The following is a 12,931-nucleotide window of genomic DNA, read 5'->3' on the forward strand; positions in this document are numbered from 1 at the left end:
TAACTTGACTGAATGGCTAGGGAGTGACCTTGAAGCTCACCAGGCCTGTGGACAGTGCATGCAGGAATAGTTTGCCAGTAAGAAGCTGATAGGCGAATACCAAGGATGTTTATTAGTAGTGGGAATGCTTTGTGCTTAATGGGTTAAACAAACACACTAACAAACACAACTATGATTAAAGTATGACACCCAACCTACATGGAAAGGGCCCCTAAACCTTAACAGTAGGAAGATCTTGTCCTGGTGAGCAAGGCTGCACTCTGGTCCTAAAAACAGTAAGTAAACTTGTTAAACTGCAAATGTTCGAAATGACTCCCAGAAAGGGCTATTTTGCACAATCTGATGATTTGGGATTTTGTCAAATTACTGTCACCAGATATGCCCTATAATTAGGAAAAATATTTTAAAAGTTTTAAAATGAAGCTATTCATTAACTCATTGATTTTTCTACAGATTGGGAACCTGAATTTAAATGATACCCAAAAATATAACTAGGTACACTCACAAAGAGAAGAATGGGCTATGAGTCTTTAAATGGAATGTAAGTTAAAAATGCTATTACTGTTCAGATTCTCTGAGAACATTAAAACTGCCCATTAAATAAAAATCTAGTAATTGGCCCACTGAATTGTGACATTTTGTAACCTGTACAGGAATGTAGGAAATTGTGGAAGAAAAGTCCTTTTGAGGCAGAATTTGATTTGCAGTGTAGTATTATTCTAGAAGCCAAGGTCTCATGCACACAATCACAAAAGAACAACAATGCATACTGCCTAATGAGGCCAAAGAAGGCTCTGGAAATCAGAGCACATGCTTATGACTCACGACTCCCCAAGGTGAGTTATATTACTGCTTAAGAAAAGTCAGGCAAATACATGAGCTCAGAGTAAACCCCAACTTGAAACTGGTTTCTTACTAGACACTGTTTATAAACATAACCAAGTCAGAGTGACCTACAATTGACAAGCTTACTCTGCAATACCACTAAATTAGCATGATACAGAGGTGTCGGTCAGGACAGAAACTTGATGTTACCCTGTGCCCTCTATGTGTGGGGGACTATGTCACACACTTTCCAAGTATGGAAGGCATATTCCTTGCTCTCGAGGGGCTGGGCATGTAGACAGTACACAAGACAGACAGTACTGATGTGTTCAACAGGAGCAGTAAGTCAAGGCAATGGTGGAGTCCAGCTTGTTAGTGTCATCTGGGCACTATAAATTCTAGAGCTGATGTGGGTGAGTTTTTGACAGGAGAAAAAGAGGACAGCAAATGTTCTAGCTAGAGGACCAGCAAGAATGAGCCAGAGCCAGAGGCATATCTCAGGAGTAAGATGGAGTTCAGTCTGGGCAGGCTTAGGAGAAGAAATGGGAGGTGGTTGTAGGAAAGACCACGCACACACACAGGGAGCTAGGAGAGCAGCAGTGGTCCTGCCCATCGACCCGCACCACAGACACTGCTATGGGCTTTTTGAATTGGCAGAAAAACTTTCATCTCTCCTTTTTTTCTTTTTTAATTTTTTTTTTTAATTCCCCAAGACAAAGAGTTTTGCTTTATAGCCCAGGATGGCCTGGAAGTCACGATCCTTCCACCTTAGCCTGACTAGAGCTTGGATTATAAGTATGTACCACCACACCTGGTTTCTGTGCAGGTTCAACAGTTAAAAGCACTGGCTGCTTTTCCAAAGGACCCTCCTGGTTCAATCTCCAGCACCCACATGGTGGCTAACAACCATCTATACCTCCAGTTTCAGGAGCTCTGACACCCTCTTCTGTCTTCTGTGAGCACTGTATGCAGGTGACGTGCAGATACACATACAGGCAAAACACCAACTCTCTCTCTCTCTCTCTCTCTCTCTCTCTCTCTCTCTCTCTCTCTCTCTCTGTTCAACTCTTTGTTCCTCTCTGGCAGTTTTTGTCAGAAAAGCCTCCAGACACTGACACAAGAGTGGACACCCAAGAAAGGCTGATGATCACTAGGGCCTGACGTTAAAGGAAATAAAGAGGGAATAACCAGGATTAGAGGACACCAGTGAGTGGGAGGTGAGTGAAGGGGATGAAGGGCCACTCTGGAGAGATGGTAAAAGGCCTTTCCTCATGTTCCCCGGGCCAAGTTCTAGGGAAGTTCCTATAGAGATCAACCATTGGCCACCATGGTGACTACACAAGCCTGGTAACTATGAACTTCTACCCAAGAACTAAGTACTTTCTGCGATCTTAGCAGAGAAACTGCAACAACCACAAAGCTTTGCAGCAGAATACTGAATGCCAAGGGGAAATGCTCACAACAAATGAGTGGGGATACATGTGCAACATGACTCCATCTTTCTTTAGCTCTTACTTGGAATATTTGCTGAGACTTTTCTGTTAAAAATATTGCTTAATGCTTCAATGAGAGTGTAGGATGCATTTCTTTAGAAACATCTTTGATAAGAATGAAAACAAAGACAGGAGGCAGTTGGCACAGCATAAAATATTCGAGCAGATGTTTCCACTTTCAGGGGACAGTCTTCTGTGTAAGATATACAAAACCTCAGGTGATAAAACACCAAACAAAATCCCCCAAACAATGGAACTACCCACACAGACACCTTAAGTGTATGCTAGCACTTGTCATCTAGGTAACCTGCTCCCATCAACCTGACATTCAGCTTAGGACAGCACATCAAGTGCGACTCTGGGAAGGCATACTGCTGTGGGATGGTCTGTATGTCAAATTGTTCTGATTGGCCAACAAATAAAACACTGATTGGCCAGTGGCTAGGCAGGAAGTATAGGCGGGACTAACAGGAGAATAAAGAGAACAGGAAGGTGGAAGGAGACACTGCCAACCACCGCCATGACAAGCAGCATGTGAAGACGCCGGTAAGCCACGAGCCACGTGGCAAGGTATAGATTTATAGAAATGGATTAATTTAAGATGTAAGAACTAGACAGCTAGAAGCCTGAGCCATTAGGCCAAACAGTTTAAGCAATATAAGTCTCTGTGTTTACTTGGTTGGGTCTGAGCGGCTGTGGGACTGGCAGGTGACAGAGATTCGTCCTGACTGTGGGCCAGGCAGGAAAACTCTAGCTACAAATGGCACCCAACATGTTGGCAAGAGTTTCCACCTAAAACCTGAGTAAAAAGATTCTAAAATGGAGCTAAAAACAGTTCCTAGTTGTCTCTCTCAAGTTAGCGGCAGCCTGCGTGTTTGAGCTACTATGGCGGGTTCCTGGCGTTTGCGCTCGACCTGCCATATGGTGGGAATGAGGCATCTACAAGTGGCACATTAAGCTGCATGGTGAATTTAGCCTTTGCTAGTACAAAACAAAAAGAGGCACTTTGTTCTTTTTCTGCAATGAGGAATGTTATCAACTCTTTTTACTTAAATAAACTTCACCAGAGAAAAAGGGTAAAAAAGTTTAAGGCTAGGCCTGGTGGCACACACCTTTAATCCCAGCACTCAGGAGGCAGAGGCAGGTGGATCTCTGAGTTTGAGGTCAGCCTGGTCTATAGAGAGAGTTCCAAGACAGTCAGGATTGTTACATAGAGAAACCTTGACCAGAGGGGAAAGAAAGTTTGGCTACATACCCTGAAGACAGCAACCAAGAATATGGCCACAGTTCTGGTCTGCTGTTTACAGCTGGAAGCAGTGAAACAAGTGAGACAAGTATGTGGACGGCCGAGCTCAGGCACACAACCCGGCGTAAGAAGGGTCACTTGACACACTAGGACAATTTCAAGTCCTTACTCAAAAGAGTAAATTATGGACAGGCTGTTTTCCAACTTGAAAGCCAGTAAGATGTTCAATTGTTTACATGTAAAATATGCATGGAAAAAGGGGAATACAAATGAAAATGTTAACAATGATTTAACAGGGTGAGTCAAAAAGGTACTTGTATTGTATTGTATTTTTATGGCTTTCTTTACTTTCAAGACATTCAATACGAAGAGAGTAATAGGTTTTCAATTGTTTTTAAAACTTCTTTTTTTCCTTACAAGTACTTCAACGTACTTGTCACATTTCTGAATGTAAGTGGTTTGTTTACCTCACACCAGGCCTTACATTCTACCCCTGTGCTGTAACCCAAGAGCATCAAGGACAATGCAAAACCCAAACCACCCCCAACCCCCACACAACGCACACACAAAATTCCCACCCAGACCTAACACAAATAAAGTCTCTGAAGCCAGCTGAGTAAGTGGAAGGTCATGGTAGACTTGAGTCCCTAGGGAGAGCTTATACTGCTTTAAGGGAATAGGCTTGTGCTGCTTGACTGTTTCCGAGATGATGGAACAGGCTTGGGGTTGACATGTGACACATGGAGAGAAGGCAGGACATTCTGAAGTCACAGAGCAAATGATAAAGTGTCAGAGTGAGAGTAAAAGCCCAGTGTAGGTGGGTCTGGAGCACTTAGTCAGGCTTCAGGTGGGTCTGGAGCACTCAGTCAGACTTCAGGTGGGTCTGGAGCACTTAGTCAGGCTTCAGGTGGGTCTGGAGCACTTAGTCAGGCTTCAGGTGGGTCTGGAGCACTCAGTCAGGTTCCAGGTGGGTCTGGCTGCAGTACTATGGTGGGCAATACTCCACAGAGTCTGAGAAAAGCCACCCAAATACTTCCAAGGATCAAGATGTATGTAGGTATGGCTGAGTGCTCCTTATCAAAAATGCTTGGGACCACAGGTGCTTTAGAATTGGAGACTTTTGAGTCTTCTAATATTGCATTAATTTGTAATAATTATAATCTGAAAATAAACAATTTGAAACCTTTGGACTATCACACAGGTGCTCAAGATATCCTGGATTTTAGGAAGAGAGAGAGAGAGAGAGAGAGAGAGAGAGAGAGAGAGAGAGAGAGAGAGAAAAGCCAGCGGACAACTTAGGTGTCATTCCTCAGGGCTGTCCTCCTTATTTTTGAGACAGGCTCTCTCACTGACCTACAGCTCATCAAATAGGGAAGGCTGGCCAATGGGCCTTAGGGTCTGCCTGTCTCTGTCTGCCCAATGCTGGGTTACAGGTGCCTGCCACTGCTCCTGACATATCACGTAGGCTCTGGGGACTGAACTCAGATCCTCATACTGACTGAGCCATTTCCTCAGCTGAGATTTTGGGATTTTAGAGATGCTCAACTGTGTCTTTCTCCTTAATTTAGGGACTGTGGTTTGTGGTAAAACACTAAAGCACAAAATCCCAGGTAGGTAAGACTTACTAAAAGCCCTGCACCATCTGAAACAGGTCTAATGGAGAGGCACAACAGTTATTTAATTAGCACACACTGATTAACTTAACCCCATGCAACCACTGTCTTCTGCTACTGCTAATTTTGTTTTTGAAGTCAAATGAAATAAAGTAGCTGAAGAGTAATTAATGTGTCCATTCCCTTTACCCCATGGCTATGATGACTTGGTTGCCCTCCACTGCAGAGGATTCCTGAGAAGGTGCTGGAAAAGCTTTGAAACAACTCAAAGGCATGTTCTCAGGAGGTGGTGACTTCACATTAAAAACTCTAACCTGAACAGGCTTCTTAGCAGCACATCCTCCAATGATGATGTGAGAGATGAGATTAATTTGTAATCTTTGCAATGATTGGCTAGGAAAGTGAAGATGTTTTGTTAGAAACGAATCCTAGTCTTTATTTCTGAAAAGCTACCTCACATGAAAGGAAGCAGTTAGGAAACGTGTGCGCACGCACCCACACACGTCACAGACAGGAAACGGAGAAGAGTGCTCTTCCTGCAACAACTACAGGCACACTCGTGTGATGCCCAGATGAATGGGGAGCTGCCCTAGATGAAGTCAAGTCTGTTCGGTCTTGTCCACTTCCTTAACAATCCTTATGGGGGGCAATTTTAGGGTTTACTGGAACACAATTTGAGAGTCACTATTTTATGTTCCTGTGAAGATGTGTGCAGTGACTTCTTCCATAGGAAATTGGATTGTTTTCTGCAGCTTTGTTTTTGACAGACAAACTAGAAATGGAAGAAGTACATTCCTAGGATTCTCTCGGAACCACATTCTACACTGTAGCTCAGGCTCTGCCGAGTACTGTGCAAGCTTGGAAAGTGGATGTGATCAGTGTGAACCAGCTATGCACAAGAGAATGTGTGTGTGTGTGAGTGTGTGTGTGTGTGTGTGTGTGTGTGTGTGTGTGTGTGTGTGTGTGTGAGTATGTTCCTCTTGGGACAGCTCTGTAGACATCATGGTGTCTAGATCCTAGTGTCATGGACACCATGTAGGTAGGACTGAGGCGGTGAGACCTCCCAGAGCAGTCTGACTGGCCTCTTTTAAGAACGCATCCATTCATGGCAGTGTTACATCCAAAATGCATCACTGAATTTCCAATGTAAGACTTTAATAAACCTCCTTTGTAAATGAGCTGGATGAGTCTATCCTCCTGAACCTAAGAACCTTGGCCAATACTGTGGTGATATATTGTGTATCAAATAAAGCTTGCCTGAGGATCAGAGGATAGAGCCAGCCACTAAATTAAACATAGAGGCCAGAGAGTGGTAGCACATACCTTTAATCCTAGCACCCAGGAGACAGAGATCCATCTCTTTGGATCTCTGTGAGTTCAAAGCCACCCTGGACTACATGAGACTGACTCAGTCTAGGAGAGAAACAGAGCCAGGCAGTGGTGGCACACACCTTTAATCCCAGTACTTCGGAGTCACACGCCTTTAATCCCAGCACTTGAGCTCTCCTGCCTCTGCTACCAGTATTTGGGAAGCACACACACCATTAATCCCAGCACTAGGAAGGAAGTGAAATGGCTGGGCAGAGAAAGGCATATAAGGCATGAGGAGACAGGAACTAGAGGCCTTTTCGGCTGAGGACTCAGAGGCTTTCAGTCAGATGATTCGTGGAGATAGGATCTCACCTTCCACTCGGTCTGAGGATTCGGTAGTGGTGAGAAGTTTCTCTAGTATCTTGTTCCTTTGTCTCTCTGATCTTTCAGCATTCACCCCAATATCTGGCTCAGGATTTTTATTAAAAGACCATTTAGGAATTCGTGCAACACAATACAAGCAGCTCCTAATGACCTCTTGCCGGACCAGAAACCACACCACCGAGCACCACACATCCACACCACCGTCTCGTGTCCCACTGTAACAGCACCATTTGTCACACACACACTGAACAGATACAAGTTAAGACACACTGCTAGAGCCACATCTAGCTCTATTTTATTTATTTTTGAAGATTTATTTTATTTATCATGTATACAGTGTTCTGTCTGCGTGTTTGCCTGCAGGCCAGAAGAGGGCACCAGATCGCTTTCTAGATGGTTGTGAGCCACCATGTGGTTGCTGGGAATTGGACTTAGGACCTCTGGAAGAGCAGCCAGTGCTCTTAACCTCTGAGCCCTGTCTCCAGCTCCCACAGGTTTAGTTTTAAAGCCATTCAACTGCCTACGAACTAGTGAGAGGAAGCTGAAATAATGTGGGGAATTGGCACCTGAGTAATCATGGGTGGTGTCATTATAATTTTGACTATGTTCACTTATTTGGATAAAGCAAGACACTAAAAAAAAAATACCCTCAATTTGTTTGTTATCATTTTGGAAGGGAAGACAGAAACAAGTCAAAAGCTGTTTTTAAGGATACAGCAGAAAAGATAGGAATGTAAAATTATTATGATGCTTAACATGAATCTGAGTTTGACTCCTGTAAATGACATGCTCAAACTTTGTTTTGGCGAAAACTAAGATTAAAAAGGGTGGAAATAGACCTTTATTTAAGTAATATTCTGTCCCCGTGAGCACCTCTGCACATGTCTACATAACTATTTGTTTATGTGATTATTCCTACCACAGGCGTTCTTCATTTAGAAAAGACTGACACATTTCTTTCTCCTGTTTTGTACACAAGCTTATTTTCATTTTCTGTGAGTGGTTAGACAGAGGGTCAGATGGTAACTTTAAATATTTAAACTGGTCAATGACAGTCAAGTAGCTAAGACTCTCTCTAGTTTATTGTTAAGTACAGATTGCCTTAGAGGTAACCTTGAGTACATGGCATAGCTTCCTAATGAGTTATTACTTATGAGCTATGAAGTAATTCTGAATTTTAAATATGGCTGAAGAACAGACCTGGGTATAACAAATTAAAAGCACCACAATTATACAACATCATGCAATGCATTAGACAGCCATGGTGCATATATAAAATAGGTTAATAAACCTAGCATATTAATAAAGATCTAGAGCTGGACCTTCAAGACCTCAACACTAATTGGCAGGGTTTTTGACAGAATATCTGGAATAACTCTCATTATCAGTTTGGTGAGCTATTTTTGAGTTACCTAAATAATGATTACTTTTGTACTCCATAGTGTGTCGATCAAAACCCAAGATCTGAAAAATACCATTAGAGAGGAGGAGGGAAGCAGCAACATTTAGATGCCATGGCCTGATTCTGAATTAACTGATGTGATATTCTGTATGTATGTATGTATGATTTCATTATCCTGTATTTTACTTCTATGTTGTCCATTCAAAATACAGTATACATCCACAATTATATACACATAAAAATACATATCCTGTATATTGATTATCTATATTAGGCACCACATTCCAAATTTTAGCAATACTTTTAAGACCATAGATTCTGGCCATCTTAAAAACACTTCAAAATATAATGGCTTAGTGGATTTCTTTCCTGAGGAAAATATTTTCCACCCATACAGGGGTAGTTTGAGCTCACAGTAAGTCATATAAACAACGGGACTGTGGCTGAGAAGTGCAAGAGGCAGGTTTGTCTGTCATAGCTTGCTTCTTTCTGCAAGCAACAGATTTATCCACCAGTTCTCTGCTGTCAGAATTAAAGCCTGGATTTTGACAAAGAACAAGGCCTTCTCTTATGAAATGCCTCTGGTCTTTTCTTCATACTTGCTTATAAGTGCCATGTTTGTTGATGGATATTATTTTATAAATATGTAGGCTTTAACTTTCATTAAAGTGGAAGCCTTGCTCCATCTAGAAATAACCTGTCCAGGTCATGAAGTTAAACATTAGATGAACAGGACATAGTGCAGCCCAAGCTGGACTGCATCATTGCACCATCCCCACTCAAATCCCTCTGGACAAGGAGGCCTTTGCTTCCTGGTTCTTCTTACTGTGCTTCTGACTCCCAGGTCCTTTCCTTTCACTGTGTGGCAGTGTTACAGATTAGGCTCATGAATGATGTCTTTCACTCACTGCCCCTTTCTCTCTCCAGTGCTATCTGTAACCACGAGCTGTAGGATTTCCAAAGCTGAGTGATTTGTAATGTAATACTTCTAGAATCTCCAGAGTAATTTCAGCATTAGTTACTAATAAAAGTCGACTCTCTGCATTTCTTAACCTTGGGAACATGAACCTTTAAGACTTAGAGATCAAATACCAACATCCCCCCAGGACTGCTGTGCACATCTGCATTTCTGGATGTAGGAATTTTTTGTTCCTAATCAAGTATAATCTCACTTCATAAGTTCAGATTTTGGCTCAGTGCTACCTAGATTTCCAGGCAAGAAAAGAAATGAAGGCTGAGGAGTTTGTGCTTAGAGGTTTGGAAATCTTGCAAAGACTATATTAAAATGCACTGATTTGATCTTGAACTTAAGCACAGTAAAATGTGGCTAAAAACCAACAAAACCAAGGCCAGACTTATATATTGCAGAGCTGCACCTGCTTCTGGACGTTGCCAGGCAGTGGTGCTAACAACTCTATTTTTAGAGCCAACAGAATGAAGAGCCCCCAAATGTCCCTCTAGGGTCTTGCAACCATTCCAAGTAATCACTAATTCCCACTTACATTTACAAGTCAGGCATCCACAGGTGGCTCTTCCTGGCTGATCTTCCTGGGAAGAAATATCTATCTGCTGGTCTCTGCATCCAGATCCAAAACAATTGAATATGGAAAGTGAGTTCAAGCATTCCAGTCTCCTTTACATTATCTTTAAAGCCATTTGTGAAGATAGGCCAGGTAATTGCTATACAATTAAGAAAAATGCCATTTGACTGGCCAAACTCAAGAGCACCATTCTTTACACAGTTTACTCCATTTTGACCTTTTGGAGTCCTGTCAATAAGGTAGAATTCATTTCTAAGTAATTTAATTTAGCAGCCATTAGTCCTCTTGGAAACTCAAAGTCTCAAAATATATGTGATTCTTATGTCCAATAAATTGCAAGCACAAGTTAACCTGAGAAACTGTGCTTGTGTGGATACTGGCCGGGACAGTGCATGCTCCAGCTCAGCTTGTAAGAGGCACGGGCTAAGTACAAATGCTTTCCCACAATGTCCATAACCTTTACTTTTTGTTACATTGATTCACTTTCTAACGTTAAAAATGGAAAAATCCAATCACAAACTTTTGTAAACAGGAATGATTAGGGAAATAATATATTTCATCCTAAGCTGCCTCTTGTCATCACTCTGGCTTGTCTCTGAGCTCATTTATTGTTGTTGGTTGGGAGCCAATGAGCAACGGTTAAGAGGATGGGTTTGATTTTGAATCAGGCTTGCACTCAAACCATAGCTCTGCAACTTATTAGTTCTTTAACTTGAGAAAGTTTATTATGATTTAAGGCCTTAGTTTCCACACCTGTCAAATGGGATGTTGGGATGATTAAGGAAGAAGATTCAATATAAGTTCCTGGAATTAGATGGACTCAAAGGCTTTCACAAATAGGCATAACTTTTGATCACATCTTTCCTGTTCTGTACACTCCTTGATAGGAAAGGCTATTCCAGGTATCTTCTTAAATGCCTTACAAGAGCTGGCCTTGTCACATAGCAGGAAAAAATTTGATTTAGATGTGAGGGGACCTGCATTCAATATCTAACCACATTGCCTACTGGCTATATGATTTTTAGCAGAGTTCTGAAGCCAACTAGGTCTCTGTATGCCATTCTATGAAGTGGAATTTGTGGTGGTTTGAAAAGGAATGACCACCCAAAACTCATGTGTTTGAATGCTTGGCCCATTGGGAGTGGCACTCTTAAGAGGTGTGGGCTTGTTGGAGAAAGTGTGTCACTGTGGGGGTGGGCTTTGAGGTCTCATAATGTTTAAGCTATGCCAAGTACACAGTTTTTCATTCTGCTGTCTACTGATCCAGATGTAGGACTCTCAGCTCCTTCACCGTGTCTGCCTGTGTGCCACCACGTCTGGCCATGATGACAATGGGCTAAACCTCTGAAACTGTAAGGCAGCCCCAATTAAATGTTTTCCTTTGTAAGAGTTACCATGGTCATGGTGTCTCTTCACAGCAATAGAAACCCTAAGACAGGATTCATGAGTTACCTCCCATTCTAGTAGGGATCAAAAAAGAAACAAGTGATACATCTTGTAGGCTATAAAGCACTGCTGAAATGTAGGTTCTGTAATCCTGTAATCTGACTGGATAGAGCTACTATTTACTCTGCTGTCTGCCATGTGAGAACTCAGTAAGAAAGTCACCTGTCAAAGAGGAAGTGGACCCTCACTAGACACTGTATCTGCCAGCACCTTAATGTTGGACTTTTCACACTCTATAAATGTGCAAATCAGTATCTGTTCTTTCAAGGTACCATGTCTGCCCAAACCAATGAAGACAGCATGGATGGCAAGTCTATGTGATGAGAGTGAGGAGACATTCCCCTTGCTTTAAGTGACGGTAGCTGCTGTTTGTGTGGAAACTGACAAATAAGACAGAGAATTGGAGCCAGTGGCTGAAATGGAAGCCTTGTTTTTAATTCTACAGCTGGGCCTGTGTTAGGCTGAATAGCTTCAGTATTTGGAAAAAATGTAAGTGGACTAGCTAGGGTGCAAAACAATACTGTGAGACAAAATGTCGCCACCTGTTGAAGCCCCTGAGGAGGTCAGTAATCAGCAGGGCACAGACAGAGGTCCATGGCTGTGCCCATCTCCAGATGGACTGAAAATGCACACTTGTCTGTGTCATGCAGCAAAAAGAGCTGTGACTTTATTAGTAAGGCACTGATCTTTGACTGAATGCCACCAACCGACGAGCCTTTGGAAAAAGAACCCAGACAATACTCTGCTCACCCCCTCCTGCAGACCACAAGAGTATCAAAGCACATGTTCTAGCATGTGTGGACAAAGAGCGTAAAGATGTGTGAGGCGGGTGTTAAAACATCAGCTCAAACACATGTTTAACCATGTGTGAGCAGAAGGGTGCTAAGCCATGTGGTAAAGCAAGTGTTAGGGCATATTCCATTACAAATGTTTCTCGTTTGGGACCTTCAATTATTTTATGCCTAATCCAGGGTTGCTACGCAATAGCTCTGTCTCCTCAACTTAACACAATAAACTGAAAAACTTCACAAAAACCGGAGCTAGAAGTCTTTCTTCATGTCTTGAGTTGATCATGAAGAATTTATGTGTATGTTACTGAATAAATACAGTTGCACTCAGACTTGAGTAAGGTTCCTTATGCAGGATGGCAACAGAGACCAGGGACAAATTGTAGTCAGATGGTGAGAACACAAAGTGTCTTTTGCCCAGGCACAGTGACATCCTGCAAAAACATCAGGTTGGACACACTACATAGTCCACCAGCTCAGGTGACTAATGAAACCCGAGTCTCGAGTTGACAGTTGTTCTCTGTTTTCCGTTTTAAAACAGGCACATACATAATAGGCGTATCACCTAACAAACAAGGGTCTTTGGCAGTTCTTATTAATAGTAAAATGTCATCAAGATTGGCTTTAAGGTATGCCTGACAATATTTGCTAAATACTATAGTTTATGAGTCAATATTGCTTTTGGAAGCTTGCATTCCAAAAGAAATGAGTCATCTGAATTTAAAATATAAACGTACAACTTTGGATGAAACTTTGAGAAAGAATGAGAACAGGCAAGAGTCAGGGTGTTTAGATGCCTTCCTATGGTGTAAAGAAGAGGACAAAATAAATGTACATGAAGAGAGAGAATACCTCAGGTTATCTATTTTATTTTGTGGCTAT

General features: G+C 42.1%; 1 protein-coding gene across 4 annotated transcripts in view; it reads right to left on the reverse strand.

Annotated features, from left to right (window-relative positions):
• Positions 1 to 12,931, reverse strand: part of Vti1a (vesicle transport through interaction with t-SNAREs 1A) — a 318,582-nt gene that overhangs the window by 88,396 nt on the left and 217,255 nt on the right. The gene's annotated exons all lie outside the window — the stretch shown is intronic.

The sequence above is a fragment of the Peromyscus californicus genome, unplaced genomic scaffold (genome assembly GCF_007827085.1).
Source record: "Peromyscus californicus insignis strain IS unplaced genomic scaffold, ASM782708v3 Scaffold_4__1_contigs__length_199733344, whole genome shotgun sequence".
NCBI lineage: Eukaryota > Metazoa > Chordata > Mammalia > Rodentia > Cricetidae > Peromyscus > Peromyscus californicus.